At 47.4% G+C, this 12057-nt stretch overlaps 1 protein-coding gene across 1 annotated transcript in view; it reads left to right on the top strand.

Moving 5' to 3' along the window:
• The first annotated feature begins 311 nt into the window (after positions 1-311).
• Positions 312-12057, top strand: part of KCNN2 (potassium calcium-activated channel subfamily N member 2) — a 463206-nt gene continuing 451460 nt past the window's right edge. Inside the window, exon 1 of the mRNA XM_027076880.2 lies at positions 312-910. The gene's annotated coding sequence lies outside the window, so the exon portion shown is untranslated. The remainder of the gene's footprint in view (positions 911-12057) is intronic.

Here is a 12057-nt window from a genome sequence, read left to right on the forward strand (position 1 = left end):
GCTCTCCCTCCCCGCCCCCCCTCCGTTTCCTCGGAAGCTCCGGGTAACACCCGAAATTCGGCCCTGCAACACACGCGCGCGCGCGCGCGCGCACACACACACACACACACACACACACACACGGGTATTTGTTCCGTGTCTTTTTCCCCCCCTCCCCTTTCTTTCTTTGAGCGGCTTACATCCAAATCTTAAAATTAAAACCATCCCCAAATTTGGTCTTGGGGATAATGCTGGCTTTCGTATTTCGGCGCAGGGGGCCCTCCCCTGCGCTGCTGGTGCTGCTTAAAGGTTACTTTCCTCGGGAGAGAACGATCAAGGCGGGGAAAGTGTGTGTGTGTGTGTGTATGCGTGTGGTTCATTTGGGGCGCAGGCACACCCCTCCGTGGCCTCAAGGTCGGCAATAGCCTGAGCACTCGGGGGCCCCGCCGATCGGGCTTGTCCCTGCCTGTCAAGGACTCGACAAGGAGGGAGTCCCCAGTCCCGGCAGGGCAGCCTGTGAGCGGGGTCGGTGTTGAGCACCCTCGGTGCGGAAGAGGCACGCGCGAGCTGGGTTCTCCGAAGGTGGAGCCCGAGCGGCAGCCCCCGCCGCCCCTCCCGCCAGGCCCCCGCGCCCCCCCCCCCAGGCTACCCGGCGGGTGCTGGGCGCCCCGGACCCCGGGAGGAGGGAGGGGCGCGGCGCCCTCCCGGGCTGAGAGCTGTCACAGAATCTGACACCCGGAGAGGCAGCTGGTCCCTGGCCAGGACTCCCGATCCTTCTCAAATGGAAACAGTTCCTCCCAGGGAACCTGCCGGAATTGTCCGTGGAATCTCACTTGGGCTTTGCCTCCTGGCGCATTTCACCAAGGCCGCATTTACCACTTTGAGGCAAGGAAGGCTACAGATGGAAAGGGGCTTCTGGTGGCAGAACGAGGTAAGCTCTCGATTGAGGTGGCATTGACTGGGGTGGGGGGCACAGATTTAATGGGGACCATCTCCCTCCCCCTCAGGTGAGATGATGAAATGAAGTTTCCCTTGGGCTTCCACTCCTCCCCTGGCCCCCTCCCCGGCCCTCTTTCTGCTTTACCTTTGCCCCGCCCCCACTCATGCCTTTAAAAGAAAAATTCCCTTGGGTGGGTGGTGGCGGTGGAGGGACTCCTTTATGTTTTTATTTTAGGCGTTTTAATGTTCTAGAGGCCGGAGCCTCAGTGCCACCCGAAATCTCCCATGTCCCCTCCATCTCTGTCCCCTCCTGTCCTTTCTCCCTTGCCTTACCTCTTCACTCCCCACTTTCCTCATCCAGTCTACTTTTATATCTTTGCCAAAACCCCTTGCCGACTTTCCTTTCTCCTCTTTGAAGATATGTACCAAAATAAAGGGGGAGAGGGAGAATGTCGTGATTTTGTGTGTAACGCGGTGCTGGGGTTAGAAGGTGTGTGGGTTGATGGCTCCCTTACTCTGCGCTGTTACTCAGCCTTTTCACGTGTGGGATGACTGGACCATTTTTTGGAAAATCAACAGCCCCCCAAACTTTTCCCCAAGTACTCTCTACTTTCTTCCAGGCTGTGGGAAGGGGCATCTGCGAGACCAGAACCTGTGGGCCCACAGGAGGCTCATTAGGTCCAGGCTGGTTTGGTGCCTTCTGCTGGGCAGACATGGGGTCGTGATAATGATAGTCATGCATTAATAATTGTAATCGACATTTATGGAGCACTTGCTATGCTCGTTGGCATTGTTCTAAGAACTTTGCAAACATTAACTCATTGAAACCTCACAATAACCCTGTGAGGTGAGGACTACTATTATCTCTTTTGTAGATGGCACCACTCACGGACAGATGATTTAAGTAATGTGTTCGTGATCACATAGCTAGCAATGGGGGCGCTGAAATTGCAACTCAAGAGGGTTGACTATGGACCACAACTCTGAATCCTGAACATATCTCTGTCTTCACAGATTAATCCATCCACTCTGTGCTTGGCACTGTTCTAGGCCCTGAAGGTGGAGGAGTGAGCGAAGCAAGCAAGGTCCTTGGAGTTTATATTTTAGTTGAGGGAGGCAGATAACCTATCGGTTAACAAAGCAGATAATTTCAGGACATAGTAGATACCACAAAGAAAAGAGAGCAGAGTGATGCACTGGAGAGTGGTAGCCTCACATAGACAGTGGTCAGGGAAGTTCTCCTTATGTGGACTTTGGACATTCGAGCATTCAAGAGAGGAAATACCAATAGCCGGGGAAGGGGCACCTGGGTGGCACAGGGGGTTAAGTGTCTGACTCTTTTTAAAAAATTTTTTTAATGTTCTTATTTATTTTTCATAGAGAGATAGAGAGGGAATGGGAGAGGGGCAGAGAGAGAGAGAGGGAGACACAGAATCTGAAGCAGGCTTCAGGCTCTGAGCTGTCAGTACAGATCCCCCCACGGGGCTTGAACTCACAAACTGTGAGATCATGACCTGAGCCGAAGGCCAGATGCTCAACCGACTGAGCCACCCAGGGACCCCTGTCTGACTCTTGATGTCAGCTCAGGTCTTGATCTCTGGGTCAGTGAGTTCAATCCACATGTTGGGCCTACTTAAAAAAAAAATAGCCACAGAACCTATGAAGTGACAAATATTCCCTTTAGTAATCAGGGAAATGTAAATCAAGGCCCCTTGAGATTTCCATATATACCCATTTGGTTGACCCCAAATGACAGTTTGACCTTATTAAGTGATTGAATAGGATGTAGCTTTGCAGGACCTTCCAACATCACTGGTGGCAGTATGAATTGGTACAAAGACTCTGGGAAACAGTTTCGTATTGTATCCTAATTTGAACATATACCTGTGGTTGAACAGTTCAACTTATTTCTAGGCTTATATCTATGAGAAACTCTTGCACATTCAACAGAAGACATGTATTTGAATAAACGTAACAGTCTGGTTCTCAATGATGAAAATCTGGAATGAACTCCAGCATCTGTACTTGAAGAGTAGACAAATATTCTGATATTGTCACACAGAGGAATATTATACAGCAGTCAAAAATGAAATAAACCAAATGACATAATAGTATGATTAGATTTTAGCAATGTATCATTAAATTTTTTTTAACGTTTATTTATTTTTGAGACAGAGAGAGACAGAGCATTAATGGGGGAGGGTCATAGAGAGAGGTAGACACAGAACCTGAAACAGAATCTGAACAGAATCTGAGCTGTCAGCACAGAGCCCAACGTGGGGCTTGAACTCATGGACCGTGAGATCATGACCTGAGCTGAAGTCAGATGCTCAACCGACTGAGCCACATAGACGCCCCAGATTTTAGCAATGTATTGAGTGAAAATTAAGTCTAAAATATTACGTAGAGCCTGATAATCTTTTATGACATTAAAAACTGAAATAAAAAACCCTGTTTAGGAAAATGTATACACTTGACCTTTGAACAACGTGGGGGGATTGGAGCATTGACCCCTTGCACAGTCAGAAATCCATGAATAACTTTGGCTTCCCCAGAACTTAACTACTAATTGGGTAATGTTGACTGGAAGCCTTATTGATCACATGAGCAGTTGATTAATGCATTTTATATGTTATATGTATTATATACTGTATTTTTATAATACCCAACTTTTTCTTAATGTTTTTTTTCAGTATTCCTAGGCTTCATAGTTCACCTGTGAGTTTTTTCAAATTGTTGCAGGTCTCCAAAAAAATTCTCCAATATATTTGTTGAAAAAAATCCACATATAAATGGATTCACACAACTCAAGCCTGTGTTGTTCAAAGGTCAAGTGTATTTATAGATGTAATAACATTATATAAATAGGAAAGCAAGATGATGAGGAACGTGAAATCTGTGCTAATGCCTACCTCCAGTAGGGAGAAGCCGGGGGACCATATGGTTCATTAGACCCAAGTCAGTGGCAAGGTCCCAGCTGTGTTTTGGCTTAGGGCCAGGTACACATACTTCTTACATTATTAAAAATAACTAGTAAATAGTGAAGTGTGGCTGGGACTACATGAGCTAATGAGGACAGTAGATGCTAAGCCAAATATTAAGACTAGTCCTGTTCTATGTACTGTGGTCCAAAGTTAGCAGGTAGGAAAGAACACAGGTAGGCACCTCAGTCAGAGGGCAGGGAGCTGGATGTTTTTAAGGAGGAGAGCAATAACCCGAGTAAGGGCGGGCCAGGAGATCATGCTGGGCCTTGGACATCAAGGGAGAGAATGAATGGTTTTGAGCAGGGAGTGAAATGATTGGGTTTAAGATTTTAAAAGACCGCTCTGGATGCTGTGTGGAAAACCGACTCTGGGACCCTCACTTGCAGTGGTAGAGAGAAAAGGGTGGCGGGGGTGTGACCTTGTTTCTGCAAGTTATATACTACACTGGGGGCCAGCCTGGGGGTCAAGTGGAAGGGTTGCAATTCAGCCCGTGCCCCGCTTGCCAGTGGACATCCGTGTGCTGAGCGGTGAAGGCCTGGAGGGAGGATACCTTCTCACCTGTGCTCAGAAGGCTCTGTTGGCCAGGAGTAGCCCAGTGGTGGATCAGGCTGATAACAATAAACTTGAAGTGAGTATGTTCAGGATGTGTTTTGGAGGCAGAATGGACAGGTCTGTGGATGGAGTGGATGTAGGGATTTGAAAGGGAAGGAGAAGAGTCAAAAATAACCCCTGGATGTTTATTTGACTGTGAGGAGATCAATTCTGTTCCTAGAGAAGAGGAAGAGCGGGTGAGGCAAGAAAATCATATTTTAGATATATTAATTTTGAAATGCTGTTAGAGGGCCAGGTAAAAATCCTGGGTCGGGAGCCAGGTGTGAGTCTGAAGCTTGAGGGAGAATTTGGGGGGACAGACATAAATGTGGGAACTATAAACCTGCCTATGGTGGAGTTTGAGTTCCTCCACTTGGTTGTCATTGTCAGATTGGGAATTCCTTTGGGGCAGAGAAATTTTTGTCTTTCTTATCCCCAGAGAGTGTAAAGTAGAATCGATTATCGGTAAACGCGGGTTGACCAGATGACTGAGGATATAAATACTGTAAGTGTGAAGGAATCGAGGGGAAGTGGGGAAGTGTCCCGGGAGTCTGGACCCCAGCAGTGTCTAAAGGTGGAGACTGTGTGGTTTTCAATCCTTCCTGAGGGTAAAGCAGGTCTGATGGTGGTGCTAGCCCCTTAGGAGGGTATGACCCAGGGTTCTTGGGGCCAGTGTCACATGTGGGTACCCAGAGTTATTCAGAGCAGCCAGAAATGGTGAGGAGTAGGGAGTGAAGATACAGAGCAGCCGGGAGAGCCCCAAGGGTCAGAGAAGGATGATGAGGGGGCATTGAGCTAGACATGGGAACTCCGCAGCATGCAGAGGCCCGTGGGCATAGGGACGGAGTGAAATCAGGAAGAGGAGAGAGGACCTTCTGGTGCCAGGCCTGAGCGACTGTCCCTGCTCTATTGCATTAGGGCCTGACAAGGTTCTTCTGTGTCACCATGTCCCATCACCCTGCTGACATTGAGCCCCCAGCACTACCACGTCATTGTAGTTCACCTCTCTTTGCTTGTCAGTCCCCTCCCCTTATCCCTATTCACTGTCCTGTCTGTAGCACCAGCATAGTGGCTGGCTCATGGTATGTGTGCAGGATCACAGAATGAAGAGACGGAGGAGGGGGAGAGATTCTCGCTTGCTTGGCCAATCAAGAGGAGAGCACCCCGTTCTCATTAATGATGAAGGCACAGGACCTCTCTTTCTTCAGTCAAGTCTACTATTGCTTAAGACTATAGGCTTTGGAGGAAGAACAGAGCGAGAGTTCAATTCTGGCTCTACCATATGGAGCTTGGGGAGGCCACCGAACCTCTCTGAGTTCCTCCATTTCTTCATCTATAAAATGTGGATAGGAACAAAAGCTCCTTTCTATTGTCATTGTGAGTTTTCAATGAGATAATGAGGTGAACCTTCTTAGCGCAGTGCCTGGCATGTAATAAGCCTCCGAAGTTTAGCTGTTATGATCTTCCAGGGCATTTCACTATCAATACCTCCTGTGTTGACCGAAGTTAAGGCATGCTTCTAATTTTGAGAATTTAGGCTCTTTGTCCCGAGCAGCCCATGCTCTGGCAGTGAGGTGGTGGCCATTTTTGGCAGATGGGAAACCATCCCTGGGCACACAGGCATTTGCAGTTTCCTCTCTCACATTATGTCACATGGTTTTCCACTGCACGTAATTCACGGCCAGCCAGGAGTCTGAATAACAGTGAAGATTCAGAATTTATTCATTCAACATTCCATCAACAGTGACTGAATATCTTCCTATGTAAATGGAGACGCAGTGATGACTAACACACGGTCTCTGCTTTCAAGGAAATCACAGTCTACTTAGGGAGGCAGATAAATAGACAACTAGAACCTACACATTCATGGGATCACTTTTGGTGCAGGCCCCCAACCCCAAGACCTCTGTCCCCCCCCCCCCCCCCATTCCCCCAGTGCTGGGAAGAATGATGTGAACTTAGTACTAGTGAGAGTCCCTTGTGTCTACACATATACTTACAATGTACAAATCACGTTCACTTTGAGATATTACGTGTGGTTTTCCTACCAGCTTTGTGAAATAGGTAGAGCTTCCTGCTCTCATTTTATGAATGAAATCCAAGACTCCATTGAGTAGCTGCTTTGAAGTAAGGCAGACTGCCTTATGTGGGACACTGCCATGACCTGTCTTCCAGCCTCTATCATTGCCCTTCCATTGTTCTTATTCAGGGATCTGTCTAGCTCACCATCCTTGGGGGCTGAGGGTTTAGTTTTGATTCTGAGTTAACACCCTTGGATTGGATGGCCAAGTTTAGCCTGCCTGTTGCGACCTTTGCCCTCTGGAGACTCAAGCTGACCACCCATGCAGGTGGCTTTGTGCAACTCTGCCAATCTCCAGGCCACCTTCTTGGTATTTACTGGCCAGGAGGGCAGAGCCCAGGTAGGGGTTCACGATGGTTCCCTTGGGGGAAGGGATCAGTGATAGACGCTAGGTTGCTGAGCTGTGCTTGGGCAGCTGGGAAGCAGAGGAAGCGGCAGGGGAAGCAATCTTTTCATTTCTCAGTAGTAGAGCTGGCTGATTCTCTGGGCTGGGGCACGAGTATATGAGTCACTGTAGCCTCCCTACAAATGGAATGACTTCCATTTTATCAGAGAGGCTTTAATGACGGTGGGTCACTTGCAAAATACATGAGAGCCTTCTATAGACAATATGTGTGATTAGAAACTGGCGTATGGCTATTTACGTAAGGAATATGTCTCCTTAAAAAACTTAGTCGGGGAAAGTAAAGCTCATAGACGTATCTGTTGCATGATCGTCACACAGGAAAGTGAGTTTGCTGAGAGCCTGTGTTTTTCCAGTCTACATCATCTTTGAATTTAAATAGGAAGTTTGTGAAACAGGGAGAAATAAAAGCCATCATTTATCAAAAAGGAGTTCTTCTGAGAAGGGCTTTTTAAATTCCATTTGCCTTACTGAGTTAGGGATCAAGTTATAGGTTAATTGACAGGTGAGGAAGTCCTCCTGAAAATTTCTGTTCTGTGTGCAGGAAGAGTAGTCTGATTAGCAAAAATTCTGTGTGTGAGGGTTTGAAGAAATACCTTTGTTTTACTTTCAATTTATGCAGTAATAGGACCAACAAAGTGTCTTGCATTCGAGTCTTTTCCTTGTGGATTAGCATCAGTTGAATATAAACCGGTAAGTCCTTAAAACGTTTATTTTTGTTTTAAGGTGGTTAAAATTTGAGGGTGTTGATTTGCTTGGGATAGCTCTTCATTGTACTGAGGTACACTTAGGTACTTGGGTAAATTGGTTCAAAAGAGCCTAATTTTGAAATCTCTGAAACCTAGATCATTCTTTCTTTTTTAAAACATTTTTTTTAATGTTTATTTAATTTTGAGAGGCAGAGACAGAGCGCGAGCAGGGAGGGGAGGGGCAGAGAGAGGGAGACACAGAATCCGAAGCAGGCTCCAGGCTCTGAGTGAGCTGTCAGCACAAAGCCAGACACGGGGCTTGAACTCACGAACGGCGAGATCACGACCCGATCTGAAGTCGGATGCTTCACCAACTGAGCCACTCAGGCACCCCCAACCTGCATCGTTCTTACTGTAAATTCAAATTGAAAACCGAGCATCTGGTCACGGATAAAGCTGGATTTTTTTTGCCTAACTTAAAGGGAAAGATTTTTTTTTTCCCACTTCCAGGTTGGAGAAAATGTTACCACGTGACTTGTATTGATGGGTTTGGGCTGTTCTGGAGGCCACAGCCCTTGCCAACTGCAGACTGCTGTGCTCGGAACACCCTTCACACCCCGGCCTCTGTTGTGGGTGTGCAAATTGTTTTATACAGACCCTCCAATAAATGGAAAAAAAAGTAAGCCCCAAATGATGATCACATGAGTGGAGATGCTGGCTGCTCTGGGTCAAGACGTAGCTGGTCAGTTGGCATTGATTGAATCCTCCTGCTAGGCTTTCTACCTCTTCCTGCAAACCAGAAACCTGATTGTCCCTTGTGTGGGACGGTGGAGATTGGTGAAGACACAAGCATCTTACGACAGGCAGACCAGATGAGTGTTTCTCAGATTCATGCTTTCAAAACACAGATTCCTGGGCCCTACTCTCTGAGATTCTGACTCAGTGTCTGAATTTCCCCACATGTTTGTGTCTAACAAGGGTCCTGGTGATGCCAATGTTGTAGGGCAGTTGAACGTGCCGAGCACTTCAAAGTGTCATAACTTTGAAGGAAGTCAGTTGGCAACAGTGGAAATGCTGTTCAGAAACGGAACTCACCAGAACACGACCGGTAGAGCAGAGGCAGATGAGGCAGTGTTGAGGGTGACCCACTGTCCACTTTGACCAGACAGTCCTGGTTTTAGCACTAAAAACCACGTGTTCCAGGGAAACCACTCTGTCCCAGGCACGTGGGAAGGTTGGTCACCCCAAAAGCATGCTAGGTTGGCTTATCATAGCTGCTTTATCGTGCTTGAAGTGATTGTGTTTCACTTACATTTTATTTAAATTTAATTTTTTAAATATTTATTTTTGAGAGAGAGGGAGAGATAGAGCATGAGTGGGGGACGGGCAGAGAAAGAGGGAGACACAGAATCTGAAGAGGCTCCAGGCTCTGAGCTGTCAGCATAGAGCCCGATGTGGGGCTTGAACTCATGAACCATGAGATCATGACCTGAGCCAAAGTTGCACACTTAACCGATTGAGCCACCCAGGCGCCCCTGTGTTTCACTTAAATTTTAAACCCAAGACAAGCCACAGTGCATACGGTGAAATGACATACAACCATGTACAGTTGTGGCCTGCCAGGTGGAATCTTCAGCTTTTTAAAATCTCTTTTCTCACAAGTTCTGGTAGATCAAGGGTACCCAAACTTGCCTTTACTTTGGAATTACCTGGGGAGCTTAAAAACAACAACAGAAGCCTGTGGTCTACACCTACCCAATTGTGAATTAATTGGTTTAGGGTGTGCCCTAAATTGGCTTTAGGTGCGGCTCATAGAGTTTTTCAAGGTCCCGGGATGATTTTTACTCTGCAGGCGGGTCCGGAGATCGCCGTAGTCTGTGGTCATCAAAGATGGAGCCCTGCATACCTCCCTCTGTCTGGAGAGGTGCCATTATCACATCGAGAGATAGTATATCTTTCCTGTTCCTTGAGTCACGGCTGCCTTTGTGACTTGTTTTGAACAATAAGAGTCAATGGAAGTGAATTCTGGGGCTTGAGAGGCCAGGCCATAAGAGAACTGGTAGCTTTTGTTTCTTCTTGGAAGCCAGCCTGCCTGTGAGAGATCAGACTACCCTCAGCACACACTGCTTTGAGGAGGCCGCAGCTCACCTGGGGGAGGTGAGCCACCTTGCAAAGGCGCGGGGAGGCCCAGAGAGGTGAGTGACACTTTCTTGGATCTTCTAGTGTTGCAGGATTTTTTACCACAATACCCAGGATTCGTTGTCTCGCCACTTGGAAGAACGAAGAGGTGGACACAAAATGAGCAGCAGGCCAAGGTTTATTAGAATATAAGATCAGAGAGGAAGAGTAGTAGGAAAGCTCTCTTTATAGAGAGGGGACATTGGAATATGAATGCCCAAGGACGCTAGGCCAGGGTCCTAGTTTTATAAGGTTCTGGTCAGCAACCCCCTGCCCTGCCCTTCCCCCTCGTTCCTTCTCAGGTTCTACCCTTATTGGTTTGATAGCTCCAGATGCTGGGCTGCCCATTCCTGACTGGCTCCATTGCATTGCGTGAGGGGTGGTCTATGGCCATACTTAGGTCTTTTGTCAAATTCCCGAGGGAAACCCTTGGGGGAGGAGGTGGGCTCTGTTACATTCTGAAGAGGAACCTCTCGCCTGAGGGGGTTTGCTGTGGTCAGACGCTCCCAGCACCTTTCCAAAATAGGTGTTTTTCTCCACCCAGGGACCTCAGGCCCTAACCTTGCCCTCTTTGCCTACTGACTCCTATCTTCTCTCATCCTACTAACCCAGCCAACAGCTGAATTTGGCCACTCGAGTGACTCCAGCTGCGGCCGCCAGGATTGGAACCATGAGGGCCAGACCCCCTCATCTTTGCCTTAAGTCATTTCATTTTGGGTGGTTTGCTATGGAACAATATATAGCTCAAGCACAAGTGTATTCCTTGCACTTACTGGTAATAAAAATAGAAAGGGGGCATTTCGGAAGGCCTGTGTAAATGAGGACTAGTTTGCTGTCTCCAGGTTAAAGTGCAAAGCCAGGCTATACTGTTGAATATTAGAAGGGAAATCATTAATTATAAATTTTTTATTTTATTATTTATTTTTTTAATGTTTATTTTTGAGAGAGAGACAGAGTGTGAGTGGAGGAGAGGCAGAGAGAGAGGGAGACGCAGAATTTGAAGCAGGCTCCAGGCTCTGAGCTGTCAGCACAGAGCCTGACGTGGGGCTCGAACTCACGGGCTGTGAGATCATGACCTGAGCCGAAGTCGGACGCTTAACTGACTGAGCTACCCATGTGCCCCGAAGTTATGAATTATATTAATAAGATGATTGGCGATAACGTGCAGGGAGATTTCACTGTTTCCAGCGTGGTAGCTTCAACAATGCCCCACTCTTACAGCTTCCCGAAAGGAGAGCTGAAGGCAGTGCTCAGAGTGCTGTTTGTGTGTCCGGGGTGTGCACCATCCTGGGGCATGGAGGTGAACAAGGCAAGAGAGAAGGCGACGTGATGCTGTTGAATGCCACGCATCCACACACTAGCTGCTGTTTAACAGTGAGCTGGCATGAAGCACACTGTTCTGGGGCTTCTTGCAAAGGAGGAACCATTCTTTGGGGTAGTTCGTGGAAAGAAAGAGAAAGAGAAACATAGCTTCCCAGCTTCCTCTTACTTTTTCATGGAGGACGTTTTACCCCATGGGGGTGCTGATGCCGTGTACTCCTGGCTCTCAGGGGCTGCTCAGGAATCCAGACACAGTGCCACGCAATACGTTGTTTTTTTCCCAAGCCTGAAAATGGAGGGATGCCTGTGTGTGGAAGCGGTGCTCACCAAGACAGGCACAGGAGGAAGACGGTGAGGGAATCCGAGAAGGTGCAGAATATTTTTGTGTGGTTTTTGCTGGTTTGGTTTTTACCAACACAGATACTATGGGTTATCTTGCGTCGTTACTCCTCTTGCGGACTCTGTTCTGAAGCTGAGATTACCCGTTGGTATAGATTCCCATTCTGCTGTTAGCCGTATGTGCGGTATGAATTCCAGGGCAAATGCAGTATTAGTCTTTTCCCCGCCCAGTTATCCGACAGAACATTCTCCCTGGACGTTTGCAACATGGTCGCATCAGCTCCGCTTTCATCTAGGTGCTAATTTTACTGTTTTGCAGTCTTTTCTGGTAGAGAAGACAGCGTGTGCATGCTTTATAGCCTTGCGAGTAGACACCAGTGAGCTGTCGCTTCTGAACGTCTGTCTTTTTTGATGAGCTGTTACCTCTTTTCTGAGTCAGGTCTTTTTTTTTTTTTTTGCAACGGGGAAAGAGAGTTTTGAGTATTAACATGATGCCACATTTAGTTATTTCATGAGGCTGGACGTTTCCTAAATATCACTGGCTTTCTATGACTG

The sequence above is a fragment of the Acinonyx jubatus genome, chromosome A1, assembly GCF_027475565.1.
Source record: "Acinonyx jubatus isolate Ajub_Pintada_27869175 chromosome A1, VMU_Ajub_asm_v1.0, whole genome shotgun sequence".
Taxonomy (NCBI): domain Eukaryota; kingdom Metazoa; phylum Chordata; class Mammalia; order Carnivora; family Felidae; genus Acinonyx; species Acinonyx jubatus.